A 16,411-nucleotide genomic window follows, 5' to 3' on the forward strand; every position below is an offset into this window, starting at 1 on the left:
ACAGTCTCTCAAGTCTCTACAGTGGGTGGGTTGCCCACTGTACCATCCTGGGGAGTGCAAAGCCACAGTCTCTCAAGTCTCTACAGTGGGTGGTTTGCCCACCGTACCATCCTGGGGAGTGCAAAGCCACAGTCTCTCAAGTGGATAACAGTCTCCACTGGTTCTGGAGGGGGAATGGTGCCCAGAGTGCTTCATCCTGTTAAGGACAGACGGAGTGGATGCATGTCTCCACTGGTTCTGGAGGGGGAATGGTGCCCAGAGTGCTTCATCCTGTTAAGGACAGATGGAGTGGATGCATGTCTCCACTGGTTCTGGAGGGGGAATGGTGCCCAGACTGCATCAGGCTCCCTGTGACGGTTCCTGTTCCGTCACTGTCCCAGCTGCACATGGGATAACGATGCTTGATGTGGCGGTGTTTTCCTTGTTCAGCGGTGCTTTGCCCTGTTCAGCGGTGCTTTGCCATGGCGGTCTCTGACCTGTTCAGCGGTGCTTTGCCCTGTTCAGTGGTGCTTTGCCATGGCGGTCTCTGACCTGTTCAGTGGTGCTTTGCCATGGCGGTCTCTGACCTGTTCAGCGGTGCTTTGCCATGGCGGTCTCTGACCTGTTCAGTGGTGCTCTGCCATGGTGGTCTCTGACCTGTTCAGCGGTGCTTTGCCCTGTTCAGCGGTGCTTTGCCATGGCGGTGTTTTCCTTGTGCAGCGGTGCTCTCCTGACCAGTGACAATACTGCTGCCCTCCTGGGCACTGACTCCGGAGATGGTCTCCTGACCAGTGACGATACTGCTGCCCTCCTGGGCACTGACTCCGGTGGTGGTCTCTTGACCAGTGACGATACTGCTGCCCTCCTGGGCACTGACTCCGGCGGTGGTCTCTTGACCAGTGACGATACTGCTGCCCTCCTGGGCACTGACTCCGGCGATGGTCTCCTGACCAGTGACGATACTGCTGCCCTCCTGGGCACTGACTCTGGCGGTGGTCTCCGGACCAGTGACAACAGTGCTGGTGGTGGCGTCTCGGCTGCCGGGGAGGATGGCGCTCTTGTCCGCCGTGCTGCTCTTCCCAGACTGTGCAGACTTCTTCTGGCCCCTCACCACCTTTGGAGGAGTCACAGCTGACTCTCCAATCCCCCTGGGACCCTTGTGAGCAGTTTTGCCGCCAGGATTCTTCACCCTGTCCCGTCGGCCACTTTCCAACTTGAGGTGCTTTGCAGGGGGTGGACTGGCAGTGCTTTGGCTCCGTGTCACACTGGCTGCCCTGGTGGCCGGTGCACTCCACACACCTTGAACATGCACCACAGGTCCTGAAGTTTTTTTGGCTGAGGTGCTACTACGGGACTTAGGAATTGGAGGGGTGGGGGCAAAGAGGTCAACGTTGCTGAGGAAGAGTTGCTGACGAAGACTGGGATGGGTAGCTGGAGGGGGTCTGGGAGTGGAGGAAGAGGAGGTGGTTGTAGGAGGTGTAACTTTAGGTGTTTTGGGTGCAGGTACTGGAGGCTGTTGTGAGGTGGATGGATGTTGGGTGTGTGGGTGCCCGCGTTTGTGTACTTTGGGAGGGGGCGTCACAGACACACTGGGAGTGGACATAGGGGACGTGTAAATGGTAGTGGGGGTGGTGAGTGCAGGTGAGCGGGGGGTGGTGCTGGGTGTTCTGGTGCGAGTCCTAGTGCCTGTAGATGTAGTGCATGCAGGTGAGAGTGTAGACGACACTGGGAGGGAGGAGGGAGACGACGAGGAGGGGGACACAGTGGAGGCAGTGGATGTTGCTGTGTCTGTATGTGGGTGATGCTTGCGTGAGTGCCTGTGGGTTGGGTGGTGCCTATGTTTGCCTGAGCTACTTGTGTGTGTTGAGGTGTATGCATGCTTGTTTGATAGTGTGCTTGGGATAGGCTGGGGTACAGGGATTGGGTCTGGGTGGAGGAAGTTGGAGGGGGGAGGCTAGACACAGGGACAATGGCTGCCATCAGTGCTGAGGCCAGAGATTGCAGGGTTCGATGAAGGGCAGCCTGACCAGAATGAATGCCCTCCAGGAATGCATTACCGTGTTGCAACTCCCTTTCTACACCCTGGATGGCATTCACAATGGTAGACTGCCCAACAGGGAGTGACCTGAGGAGGTCAATGGCCTCCTCACTGAGGGCAGCAGGGGTGACAGGGGCAGGGGCTGAGGTGCCTGGGGCGAAGGTGATGCCCACCCTCCTGGGTGAGCGGGCACGGGGCGAACGCTGAGGGGCTGCTGGGAGGGCGGTGCTGATAGGGGAGGTGGTGGCTGTACCTGTAGAAGTGGGGGGCACAGATGGTGCCGCCACCACAAGGGAGCTCCCATCGCCGGACGAGTCCGTGTCGCTGATTGGTGATCCGGTGACCGACATGAAGCTCCCCTCGCCCTCCGTCCCACTGGTGTATTCTGAGTCCGTGGTGTGGCTCTCCATGGCCATGTGGGATGCAGCTCCCTCGTGCTCCGGTGCCACTGTACCCCCGCCAGATGATGCTGATGCACAAAAGAACAGGGAGAGCAGAAAAAGGGGGGACGACAGAAGAAAGACAGGTTGAGTGCATGGCTTACTGCTACCGTTGGCGGACAATACAGACACAGCAACTCCCTGCACTACGCTGTGCTCTTGGCCACTACAGATGCAATTCCTGGGATCTGGCCTACATGGCTATGGTGGACATCTGCACACATGGATGCCACAGGGGTATTAATACCTGTACTTGGCACTCTACTGAGGTGGGGTGGAGTAACACATGGCCTGCATTGCGGAGGGGCCTAGCCTACGGAAGTCGCCCTAGCCTAGGGAAACCCACATCCCTCCTCCCCCACCCAGACCCCTCCACTGCGCACAAAGTCCCCAGAATGAGAGTGTACTCACCCCCTTGTGTCTGCTGTGATGCCCTCAAGCGCCCATCCAACTCCGGGTAGGCCACCGCCAGGATCCTGAACATCAGGGGGGTCATGGTGCGACGGGCACCCCTCCCACGTTGGGAGGCCATCCCCAGCTGAGCCTCCGCCGTCTTCTTGCTCCAGCGGCGAATGTCCTCCCATCTTTTCCGGCAGTGGGTGCCCCGTCTCTGGTGGACCCCCAGGGTCCGGACGTCCTTGGCGATGGCATGCCAAATGTCCTTCTTCTGGTGGGCGCTGACCTACATGACATGCACAGGGGAAGAAGAAAAGTCATTACCAACTGCACCGTCGATGTGAGTGGCCCCATCCCTACCCTTGCCATGTGGCACATGCATTCACAGTCCTTCATGTTCCCTGAACTCTGCCCCCTTCCTTCTTACAACCAGCCCTCTCCACCCAGGCATAGCCCATACAACGTGCTCCTTTGGTACTTACCTGTTGGTCTGGAGGACCGTAGAGTAGCGTGTAATGGGGGAGGACCCCGTCCACGAGCTTCTCCAACTCCTGAGCAGTGAAGGCAGGGGCTCTTTCCCCAGACGCAGCAGCCATTGTCTCTTCCAGACCGAGGTCACAGCAGCACTTGCAGTGCAGGTCCTCTCCTGTCGAAGATCAGGTATCGAGTGATTGAACAGATAGAAAGTGGCGGTCACGTCCGTGGCGGTGACGTCCGCGGCTGTGCGTATCATCACCGCCGGCGCACTTCATCATTGGCTCCTGGGACCCATAGGGTCCAATGTTAACCAATGCAGCATTGCGCCGCGGTCTACGACCGCCTACCGCGACGGGGTACAACGCCAGCGCAGATACCTCACATCCCATTGTCCCAGTTTAGAGGTCAGGCATCTGCCATTTCAGGGGCCCACATGGCTTCATTTACTACTGTGTCACACATACCTAGGCCTACACTCAACACACATACAGGAAGAGTTTTGTGTTTGGTGTCGCGTTCTGTGTATCTGTGGGTACATACCTGGAAATTTGTTGACTCTGTGGTCGCTGTTGTCCTTCCTAGGCACCGTCAGCTTGGACATTTGAGAAGAAGGCGGAATCCTCTGGTGTACCGACCGCTGGTGGACCTGTTGACAATGGAGGAGTGACATTTAATCATCGCCTACAGGTTTGACTGTGCCACTATCCAAGAACTTTGTACCAAGTTGGAGCCAGACATGATGTCACCAATCCGCCATCTCACTGGAATCCCCCTGATGTGCAGGTGCTGTCAGTGCTCCATTTCCTTGCAAGTGGGTCTTTTCAGACAACAGTGGCCATGGTATCAGGGATGTCCCAGCCTATGTTTTCCAACGTGCTGTCCAGAGTGTTGTCTGCCCTGCTGAAACACGTAAGGAGCTACATTGTTTTCCCTCAGGTGGAGGATTTGGCTACAGTTAAAGGTGACTTCTATGCCCTTGGACATATCCACAACGTCATAGGTGCTATTGATGGCACCCATGTAGCTCTGCCCCCCCCCCCACAGGAGTGAACAGGTGTACAGGAACAGGAAGAGTTATCATTCGATGAATGTACAGATGGTATGTTTGGCAGACCAGTACATCTCCCAGGTAAATGCTATGTTCCCTGGCTCTGTGCATGACGCCTACATCCTGCGGAATAGCAGCATCCCGTATGTGATGGGTCAACTCCAGAGGCACCGTGTGTGGCTATTAGGGGACTCTGGTTACCCCAACCTGTCCTGGCTATTGACCCCAGTGAGGAATCCCAGGACCAGGGCAGAGGAACGCTACAATGAGGCCCATTGGCGGACTAGGAGGGTGATCGAACGCACCTTCGGCCTCCTGAAGGCCAGCTTCAGGTGCCTCCATATGACAGGTGGTTCCCTATTCTACTCACCGAAGAAGGTGTACCAGATCATCATCGCCTGCTCAATGCTTCACAATCTTGCTTTGCGACGACAGGTGCCTTTTCTGTAAGGAGGATGGTCCAGATGGCGGTGTTGTGGCAGCTGTGGAGCCTATGGAGCCTGTGGACAGTGATGAGGAGGAAGCTGAGGAAGAAGACATAGACAACAGATAGTCAGTCATACAGCAATATTTCCAGTGACACACAGGTGAGAACATTTCTTTTTTACTATTACATTCACTTTCACACTTCTACCTCTATCATGTCTGTCATTCCATAGCACTATTTGGTCACTGAGTTGTACCTTTCTATTACGGTTTCACAGGTGTGGTTACCAACGTGTGTCATCTGCTTGCATCCTTCAAGGACTTGTGATGTGTGACATAGGTATGTTTGCTTTGCAATTGAAAATGCATTTTGACACTGTCATTGATAATACAAATTTACCAAATCACAGACTGACTCCAGATTGTTTTGTGGTTCAAGGGTGTTTATTTAAGTGCTCAAAAATGGAGGGGGGGTTGTAAAATGGTGATGGGGGACGGTGGAGGAATGTCCATGGCAGAGTCCAGTCTATTGGTCACACAGGTGCACTGCCCATATGGGCATAGGAAGTGGAGCTGGGGCAGTTAAAGTATAGACAGGGTAACAAAGTGGGACAGTGGGAGGACAATCAGGGTGGTCTCATTTCCAGGCGGGGGTCTTGCCATCTTGCTCTGTCCTGTTCCTGGATCTCAGGGACCGCTTGAGTGGTGGTTGTCCGTCTGCAGGGGGTGGGGTGCTGGTGTGGTGGTCCTGTGGCGGGACGTCCTGTCCACTAGCGCCGGTGGAGGTGGTGGGCAGTTCATCGTCCAGGCTAGTGTCAGGGGCCCCTTGGAGTGCCACGGTGTCCCTCATGGTCTTTTGTATGTCCTTCAGCACCCCTACGATGGTGCCCAGGGCGGAGCTAATGGTTCTAAGCTCCTCCCTGAACCCCAAATACTGCTCCTCCAGAAGGCGCTGGGTCTCCTGAAACTTGACCAGGACCGTCGCCATCGTCTCCTGGGAGTGGTGGTATGCCCCCATGATGGAGGAGAGGGCCTCGTGGAGAGTGGGTTCCCTTGGCCTGTCCGCCCCCTGTCGCTCAGCAGCCCTCCCAGTTCCCCTGTGTTCCTGTGCCTCCGTCCCCTGGACCGTGTGCCCACTACCACTGCCCCCAGGTCCCTGTTGTTGTTGGGGTGGTGGATTATCCTGGGTTCCCTTTAGTGGTGGACACACCAGTAATTGACGTGTCCTGGGTACGGAGGTATGGGCCCGCAGGGTGGGTGCTGTGCTGGTGTTACCAGAGGGTGGAAGGTCAGTGTTGGGCTGTGCCTGTGCAAGGGGAACCGACTGTCCCGAGGCCCACGATGGTCTGGGCTGGTCATCAGGATCCAGTAGGGCAGAGCTGCTGTCGTCCAGTGGGCCTCTTCTGTGGGTGGAGTGGAGATGTCTGTACCCTCCGGTGTGGTGACGTTCCTTAGTGGTCCTGCAGGGATATGAGAGCATGATTATTGCATGTGTGTGTGTAATGGTGTGCAATGGGTGGGTGTGTGTGTACCCCAGTGCAAGCATTCCTGTGTGTGGGTTTGTGTGATGATGGTTAGGGGATTGTTCTGGGTATGTGCAGTGAGCATGCTTTGGTGTGGGGTGACCATGCTTTGTTGTGTCATGCAGGGCTTGGTGTTGGGATGAGTGGTTTGTGTTATTAGTTCATTAGTGAGGATTTGGGGTGATAAGGGAGGAGGTGAGGGTGGGGGTGTGTGATAGCATGCAGGTAGGGTGGGGGATATGATAGTTAAGATTTGACTTACCAGTGTCCATTCCTCCACCGACTCCTCCGAGGCCCTCTGGATGCATGATGGTCAAGACTTGCTCCTCCCATGTTGTTAGTTATGGGAGAGGAAGTGGGGGTCTGCCGCCAGTCCGCTGTACCGCGATGTTGTGCCTGGAGACCACAGAACGCACCTTCCCCCGTAGGTCGTTCCACCTCTTCCTGATGTCCTCCCTATTTCTTGGATGCTGTCCCACAGCGTTGACCCTGTTCACGATTCTGCGCCATAGCTCCATCTTCCTGGCTATGGAGGTGTGCTGCACCTGTGAGCCAAATAGCTGTGGCTCTACCCGTAGGATTTCCTCCACCATGACCCTGAGCTCCTCCTCGGAAAACCGGGGGTGTCTTTGGCGTGACATGGGGTGGTGTGGGTGATGTGTGGGGTGGTGTAAGTGTTGATGTGTGTGGTGATGTGTAGTGGTGTGTGGTGTTTTGTGCGTGGAATGTTGTATGGGTGATGGTGTTGTGTGCCTCTGTGTGGTGGGGTTCTCAATTGCTCTGCTCTCTGGTCTTCGTTCGTGAATTATGATAGTAGAGGTTTGTGGGTGATGTGGGTGTGTGTTTTATATTGTGTTGGGTGTGTGGGAGTGGTGTTTGTATGTGTGTCAGGTGTGTATATTTGGAATTGTCCAATGTGGTGGTGTTTTGGAGATGTGTGTATATTTTGAGCGCAGCAGTGTGTACCGCCAATGGAATACCGCGGTTGAAAGACTGCCGCGTGGATTCGTGGGTCGTGATGGCATGGGCGTGTTTCTGTTGGCGTGACGGTGGAGGAATTGTTTTCGCCAGTTTAACACTGACCTTTGGTGTGGCGGAGTTGTGTGGGTGTCTGAATTTCGTCGGATTACGAGATGTGTGTCATAATAGCTGTGGCGGATTTCCGCGGCCGCGGCGGTGTATTGGCGGTCTTCTGCACGCCGGTAAGCGGCTTTTACCGCCAATGTTGTAATGACCCCCTAAGTTTCTTCCGTTAGCTATAGTTCAGCTTAGTTGGGGTGGAGTTACTGGCCCTAAGCAGGTGGTAGTGTCACCTAGCTTACCTGTAGACTGTCTCTTAGGTAATGACCTAGAGACCTCAAGTTGGGCTGAGGTAGAGTTTTATACCCAAGCAGCCATGCTGGGTATCCCTGAGGAATTGCTTCATCTCATTTCTACTGAAATGAAAAAACAAAGGAGAGGAACAGGCCTGAAAACTCAGGATCCTTCTCCAACAACAGGTAAAAAGGGCATCACAGTATCCCCTACCCACCCTGCCATTCAGGATACCATTCCTGTGGTAGGAGAAACCTCTCCTGGGGTGGCACCTGTACCAAGGGAACCATCAGCTGGCACAGCTGTACTCCTTGAGGTGGAAGTACCTCTCTGTAGGATAACTAATATTGGTGAGAAAAAGTCCACCATTGTAGTTAACATGGAGCATCCCTCCAACCCTCCCAGAGAAACTTTAGTGCAGCAACCATGCACTGCCTCAAAGTACTTTACACCTACCTTTCAGGGTCTTGGGGTGGGCTATTTTTATAACCCTCACTGTTTTCTTACAGTCCCAGCGACCCTCTACAAGCTCACATAGGTTTGGGGTCCGTTTGTGGTTTGCATTCCACTTTTGGAGTATATGGTTTGTGTTGCCCCTATACCTATGTGCTCCTATTGCAATCTACTGTAACTTTACACTGCTTGCATTGCTTTTCTTGCTATTACCTGCATAATTTTGGTTTGTGTACATATATCTTGTGTACATAACTTATCCTCATACTGAGGGTACTCACTGATATACTTTTGGCATATTGTCATAAAAATAAAGTACCTTTATTTTTAGTAATTCTGTGAATTGTTTTCTTATGATATTGTGCATATGACACCAGTGGTATAGTAGGAGCTTTACATGTCTCCTAGTTCAGCCTAAGCTGCTTTTCCATAGCTGCCTTCTATCAGCCTAAGCTGGTAGAAACACCTGTTCTACACTAATAAGGGATAACTGGACCTGGCACAAGGTGTAAGTACCGCTGGTACCCACTACAAGCCAGGCCAGCCTCCTACAGGGATATGACCTCTTCTCACAGGAAGTGGTCACATAGTGGGTGTAGCCATTCTACAGTAATTTGCCCATTGGTGACTACCGGTACTCCCCTAAACGCCCACTAAATTCAGTATTTAGTGGGCATCCCTAGACCTGCAGATGAGATTTGACAGACTCTGAAAGACCAGCAACAAAGAAGACCCAAGGCTCGAGAACAGAAGTCCTGCTGCAAGAGGAAAAAGGCGCCAAACCCTGCCTGCTGCACCCAGGACTCAAGGATCGCACCTGAGGGGTCGACTGGATATTGGACGGACTCTAAGAAACCCCAGAGGACCTCCAACCTTCTAAAAATTGCTAAGATCCTCCCTCCAGAGTGAATTCATCCATCCCTGCAACCCGCAAGCAAGATCCAGTGAAGTCCAGTTTACTGACTGGCCATTGACCAATGAACCAGACTCAGCAGGTAGACCAAATTCCACCCGACAGATTAGAAGGACAAGCCCTGCCAATGTGCCAAGGTTAGTGACACTGCGACCTCCAGTGGCCAAGACATGCCATACCCTGGGGTACTTGACCCCCAACGTCAGACACCCAGAAGAAAAGTCCACTCTGGACTCTCCAAGGACCAGAAGCAAGAGCCAGTTGAGGGACTTCAGGATGCCCAAGAACCACTCCCCAGAGTGGCCCTGCTGACCTGCAGTCCACCCTCCAAGTGGCCTGCTCCCGCTCCAAAGGCTCCTTTTTGCACAGCCCTTGCCTGACTTATCTGCACTGCACCCGTCCTCTCTGGCCCCTGCATCGGAAAAACAGCTGTGCTCTAGAGGTCTCTAACCCTTTGCAGCCTCTACACTCCTAGGGGACCCATCAGACTTGCCTTTAAGTCCAACTGTGCAGTGCATTTCCAAGTGGTCCCCCTCTCCATTTTGCTCCACCTCCAAAAATTTGAGCTGACGCTCCTACTTGAACAGGGAACTGCCCAAACTTCTCTGGCTGGCACACAGGACATCTTGACAACCTTGACCTAAAAACAGAAGGTGACATTTTTATATGCATTTGTAAAGTTTTCTCCCATTGATTCCCATGGTGTGTAATTACACACAAATAGACGATGATCTTGGTCTTAAAACTGTTATGAAAATCTGAAGTATTTTTGTAAATTGGTCTTGAGTGGTTCTTTTGAGTGTGTGTCCATGTAGGAAGTTGGCTCTGTATGCACTATTTCAAAGTAAGAAATAGCATGCACAGAGTCCAAGGGTTCCCATTAGAGGTAAGATAGTGGCAAAAAGAGATAATTCTAATGCTCTATTTTGTGTTAGTGTGGTCGAGCAGTAGGCTTATCAGAGGGTAGTGTTAAGCATTTGTGGTACACACACAGGCAATAAATGAGGAACACACACTCAAAGACAATTCCAGGCCAATAGGTTTTTATATAGAAAAATATATTTTCTTAATTTATTTTAAGAACCACAGGTTCAAGATTTACAAACAATACTTTAAATGAAAGGTATTTCACTTAGGAACTTTAGGAACTTTGAATTAGCAAAATAGCATATACAGTTTTCACACAAATGGCAATAAGCTATTTTAAAACTAGACTCAGTGCAAATTTCAACAGTTCCTGGGGGAGGTAAGTATTGGTTAGTTTTGCAGGTAAGTAAACCACCTACAGGGTTCAAAGTTGGGTCCAAGGTAGCCCACCATTGGGGGTCCAGGGCAACCCCAAAGTTACCACACCAGCAGCTCAGGGCCGGTCAGGTGCAGAGGTCAAAGTGGTACCCAAAACACATAGGCTTCAATAGAAAACGGGGGTGCCCCGGTTCCAGTCTGCTGGCACGTAAGTACCCTCGACTTCCGAGGGCAGATCAGGGGGGTTTTGTAGGGCACCGGGGGGGGGGGGACAAGTCAGCACAAAAAGTACACCCTCAGCGGCACGGGGGCGGCCGGGTGCAGAGTGCAAACAGGCGTCAGGTTCGCAATAGAGTTCAGTCGGAGACCCAGGGGTCTCTTCAGCGAAGCAGGCAGGCAAGGGGGGGCTCCTCGGGGTAGCCACCACCTGGGCAAGAGAGAGGGCCACCTGGGGGGTCGCTTCGGCAATGGAGGTCGGATCCTTCAGGTCCTGGGGGCTGCGGGTGCAGTGTCTTTACCAGGCGTCAGGTTCTTTGAAGCAGGCAGTCGCGGTCAGGGGGAGCCTCTGGATTCCCTCTGCAGGCGTCGCTGTGGGGGCTCAGGGGGGTCAACTCTGGCTACTCACAGGGTCGCAGTCGCCGGGGAGTCCTTCCTATAGTGTTGGTTCTCCGCAGGTCGAGCCGGGGGCGTCGGGTGCAGAGTGGAAAGTCTCATGCTTCTGGCGGGAAACGTGTGGTCTTTAAAAGTTGCTTCTTTGTTGCAAAGTTGCAGTCTTTGTGGAACAGGGCCATTGTACTCTGGAGTTCTTGGTCCTTTTAGATGCAGGGTAGTCGTCTGAGGCTTCAGAGGTCGCTGGACCCTGGGGGAGCGCGTCGCTGTTGCAGTTTTTCTCGAAGTGGGGAGACAGGCCGGTAGGGCTGGGGCCAAAGTAGTTGGTGTCTCCGTCTTCTCTGCAGGGCTTCAAGTCAGCAGTCCTTCTTCGTCTTCAGGCTGCAGGAATCTGTTTTCCTAGGTTCTGGGAGTCCCTAAATACTCAATTTAGGGGTGTGTTTAGGTCTGGGGGTTAGTAGCCAATGGCTACTGGCCCTGAGGGTGGCTACACCCTCTTTGTGCCTCCTCCCTGAGGGGAGGGGGGCACATCCCTAATCCTATTGGGGGAATCCTCCATCTGCAAGATGGAGGATTTCTAAAAGTCAGATTCTGATGGATACAACTACCTGTGGATTCCTCATTCATTAAATTTTCCCCCTGCGCCAGCTTCCGACAGAAATGTTCTTCCTAGCTTCTGCACATCGACGAGGACATCACAATTGCCCACGCGACGCCGTCTGACATCATACAGCGTGCTGACGTCAGTTCCCTTTTTTTCTGTGCCTTCAAACAACAGTTATTCTTCGAGGGAGTTACTGTTTCTGCTCTGCGTAGTTACAGTTTCTTTCTTCGAGATGTCTCAACGAAAGTCGGGATTTAAGCTCTGCAGGGAGTGCGGAGGCAAGCAGTCGGTGACAGACCCACATGTGGATTGATTGTGGTGTCTGAGCTCCGACCATGACGTGGAGAAATGTGATTCCTTTCAACGTATGAATTCAAAAGCGTTGAAGGAACGGGAGGCAAAGCTCTTTTTGGCACAGTCCAAAAAGAAGGAGAAGCGGCATCGGCGCAGATCATCATCGCCTAAGTCTCACTGGCGTCACCGTGACTCCCAGCGCCGTCGTGAATCTCGGCTCGAGGTCGCCTTCGGTACGGCGCCGAAGGACATGGGAGATTAGTCCCACCATCACTCCTCAGCCGCAGACGCCTCCCGCATCACCGACTTCACCTACGACTCCACCATCTGTTTTTGAGGTACCTCAACAGGATCAGGAGTTCTCACCTGCTTCTCAGACGCCGGGCCGGCACCGTTATCACCTCGAGCTCAGGCTCCGCAGTATCCGGCTTTCCCAGCTCCAGGTGCTGACAGTTCTGCATTTCTAAATGCGATGTTTGCCATTTTACAGCAGATGGCTCCAGGTGGTGGACCAGCTGGTCCTTCGGGGCCATTGGCCTTTAATATGGGTGCTCCGGCTCCTTTACGTCCGGCACCTTTCATGCCCTTCCTTCCTATGGGAGGTGCTGGTTCGGCACCGGTTCCCTTGGCATCGTCTTCACAACCTGCGACGCCGATGAGATCTGCTGTTCTGGCGCCGGAGAGTTCTTCTCCTGTACATCCTTTACCTCGGTCGTGCCGAAGAAGACCACGGCGCCGATGGATCCGGCGTCGGATGGATCGGAGGATCAGCGTCAGGCATCGACGTCGGCGGACGCCCTGTCGACGCCAAGGATCGAAGCCAGATTTCATTCAAGGAGGCTAGCTCTTCGCCTCCTTGAGGAACAGGAAATATCGAAAGCAGGCCCTGGAGGAGGGGGAGATTGAAGAACCTCTGGGAGATCTCCAGGGTTTGGATACAGCAAGTGGCTTAAACACTTCTTCAGAGTGGGACTTAACATCTCCTGGAGAATATACAGAGGAGGCTGCTTCTTTCCACTCTGTTATAAGAAAAGCAGCTGACTTTTTGGACCTTCCTCTTCCAGTGTCTGAATCAAAACCCAACTTATTGACGGAGGTGTTACATCCGGCTTCAGCAGTTGCAGAGCCACTTCTGCCATTTAATGAGGCTCTCCTGGATCCGATTCTAGAGATCTGGAAAAAGCCAGTTTCATCTTCGGCTGTTAATAGGACAGTGGCGCGCAGGTATTGTGTGGCTCCTACGGATCTGAGCTTTTTGTCGAGGCACCCGACTCCAGAAAGCCTGGTTGTACAGGCTTCATGTTCATCTCGCACTGCTCCAGGCTCTTTTCCGGGTGTGCCTTCGGACAAGGACTCTAAAAAGATGGACCAGTCTTCCAAGAAAGCATTTTCATCTTGCAGTATGGCTCTCAAGTCCAATGCCACATGCATTTTGGGCAGGTACATCTACGCCCTTATGGAGGAAATCAAGTCGTCTCATTCGGAAGTGCCTCAGGAGGTGTTGAACCTTGTTTCTGATGCTCAGGCTGCGGCGACCCAAGTAATCCAGTCAGGGCTGGACATGACTGATTCTGTAGCCAGAGCTATGGGCACTACTGTTGCTACAAGGAGACAGGCCTGGCTTCGTTCTTCTGGGTTTCTCATCCGATGTTCAGTCAGCCCTTTTTGGATCAAAGGCGGACTCAGCCCTTGAAAGATTTAAGGAGAGTAGAGCCACAGCAAAATTGTTAGGCTTGCAAGCCTCCTCTTCTGCTTCTTCTAGGCTGTTCAGAAGATTTAGGGGGTTTGGTCGTGGCTCCTCCTCCTCCTTTCGGGGCAGATTTCAGCAGCAGGCCGCCACTGCCGTCTCCTATAGGTCATACAGGGGGAGAGGTAGGGTCCGAACCAGAGGAGCCGCCCAGCAGCACTCTGCCTCTTCCTCTTCCTCTGGAGGGGTGCAGCATGGGAAGCAGCCTTAGTCATCCATCAATTCCTTTGCATGCCACTCCTGTAGGGGGGAAGTTAATGAACTTTCTCCACATGTGGGAGGCCTCCTGGGTCACCAGCATTGTGGGGAAAGGCTATGCCCTTCCCTTTCTGGAGTTTCCACCCCCCCATCCTGACCCGTTAATCCTTCTGTTCAGAAGAACATCACCTGTTATTAGAGCAGGAAGTTCTAGTCCTCCTTTCAAAGGGTGCAATAGAGTTGGTTCCGGAGCAGGAGAGGGGTCAGGGTTGTTATTCAAGATACTTCCTGATCCCCAAGAAGGATGGCCGATTGAGACCAATCCTGGACCTGTGGATTTTGAATTGGTTCCTCAAACAGGAAAAGTTCAAAATGCTGACCCTAGCTCAGGTACTTTTGGCGTTGAACGAAGGAGATTGGATGGTGTCTGTCGACTTGCAGGATGCTTACTTTCATATTCCGATACTCAAGTCGCACAGGAAGTATCTCTGGTTTACGGTGGGATCGCAGCACTATCAGTTTGCGGTCCTTCCGTTTGGTCTTACTTCAGCACCTCGAGTCTTCACGAAGGTGATGCCGGTGGTTGCAGCAGAGCTCAGAAGGAAGGGGATAGCGGTATTTCCTTACCTGGACGATTGGTTGATCAAAGCCAAGTCTCCGGAGCTCGTGCTGCGTCACCTGCAGTCGACAACCCAGTTGTTGTTCGATCTGTCCTTTTCGGTGAACGTGCCCAAATCTCACCTAGAGCCCTCTCAGCGCCTCCTGTTCATAGGGGCAGTACTGGACACAACATTGAATCGAGCCTTTCCTCCGCCTCAGCGGATTCAGGACATTCAGGCGTTGGTTCCAATGTTTCAAAGTGGAGCGGTCATTCCAGTCCTCAAGGTCCTTCGTCTGCTCGGTCTGTTCGCTTCTTGCATTCTGTTGGTCACTCATGTTCGCTGGCACATGAGGGCTCTTCAGTGGTGCCTCCGAAAGCAGTGGACTCAGCACAAAGGGGATCTCGAGGGATTGGTAAAGATCTCCAGAGACGTTGCAGTAGATCTAGGATGGTGTGTTGCGGACGGCAGTCTTTCCCAAGGAAGGCCGTTCTCGCTGCCTCCTCCAGTGACCACAGTGATAACTGATACTTCCACTCTAGGGTGGGGAGCTCATCTGGGGGACCTGGAGGTCAAAGGTCATTGGTCTCCAGTGGAACAGATGTTTCACATAAATCTGTTGGAATTGCGGGCGATACGTCTGGTTCTCAAGGCCTTCCTCCCTTCCCTTTGCGGTCAGTCGGTTCAGGTCCTGACGGACAACACTACCGCGATGTGGTATATAAACAAGCAGGGAGGAGTAGGATCATACCTTCTCTGCAGAGAAGCTCTGCGGCTATGGTCCTGGGCAAGGGACCATCGGATTTGCTTGGTAGCAAACCATGTGGCCGGAGTCTTGAACGTGCGTGCGGACAGTCTCAGTCGGCACTTCTCGACCGATCACGAGTGGCGTCTTCATCCAGATCTAGTCGGCAAATCTTCCAGATGTGGGGATTCCCTTGGGTAGATCTTTTTGCCACTCGGCAGAACACGCACTGCTCGTTGTTCTGCAGTCTCCAGTATCCGGTGCAAGGAACGTTGGGGGACGCATTTCAGATGTCCTGGTGCGACTAGTTGCTCTACGCGTTTCCCCCCATACCTTTGATTCCTCGGGTTCTGAGGAAAATTCGCCAAGACCCTGGCCAAAGTCATATTAATAGCTCCGGATTGGCCAAGGAGGGTATGGTATGCAGATCTTCTCCAACTCTCTCTGTGCCCCCCGCTCCGTCTCCCTCACAGGGCAGACCTCCTCTCGCAATCGCAGGGGCAGGTTTTACACCCCCACCTCCAGAGCCTGCACCTTCATGCCTGGAGATTGAACGGGGCAACCTGAGTTCCTTTTCTCTCCCACCTGAAGTAGTGGATGTTATTTTATCGGCCAGGCGACACTCCACTAAATCTATCTACGCTAGCAGGTGGGCTAAATTTGTGAATTGGTGTGGAGAGAAGCAAATTGATCCCTTACGTGCCCGCTTATCGGATATCTTGTCTTTTGCGTTGTCCCTGGTACAGAGGGGTTGTGCAGTTGCTACAGTCAAGGGCTATTTGTCGGCTCTGTCAGCCTTTCTGTGTCTGCCTGACCAGCCTTCTTTATTTAAATCTCCTTTAGTATTGAGGTTTTTAAAAGGCCTCACTAATAGGTATCCTCCCACTCCTTTCATTATGCCTTTGTGGGATTTGAACCTAGTCTTAACATTTCTTATGGGCTCACCGTTTGAGCCGATGCATTCTTGCCCCATAAGGCTATTGGTTTTAAAGACTGTTTTCCTTGTTGCGATTACTTCAGCTAGAAGAGTGAGTGAGCTACAGGCTCTTTCTGTTAAGCCCCCGTATACATCCTTCTATGGGGATGAGTTGGTGTTGAGGACCAAGGCTGCTTTCTTGCCGAAGGTTGTTTCACCCTTCCATATAGCTCAGTCTATTACACTCTCCTCTTTTTATCCTCCACCTCATTCATCGAAAGAGGAAGAAAGACTGCATCCTTTGGACCCGAGAAGAGCACTGAGCTTCTTCGTAGACAGAGCGAAGGAGTTTAGATCGGAGGATCAACTCTTCATCGGGTACGTGGGAAAGAGAAGTGGAAGGGCAGTCCACAAGAGAACACTCTCCAGGTGGGTCATTCTTTGCAT

The sequence above is a fragment of the Pleurodeles waltl genome, chromosome 6, assembly GCF_031143425.1.
Source record: "Pleurodeles waltl isolate 20211129_DDA chromosome 6, aPleWal1.hap1.20221129, whole genome shotgun sequence".
NCBI classification, from domain to species: domain Eukaryota; kingdom Metazoa; phylum Chordata; class Amphibia; order Caudata; family Salamandridae; genus Pleurodeles; species Pleurodeles waltl.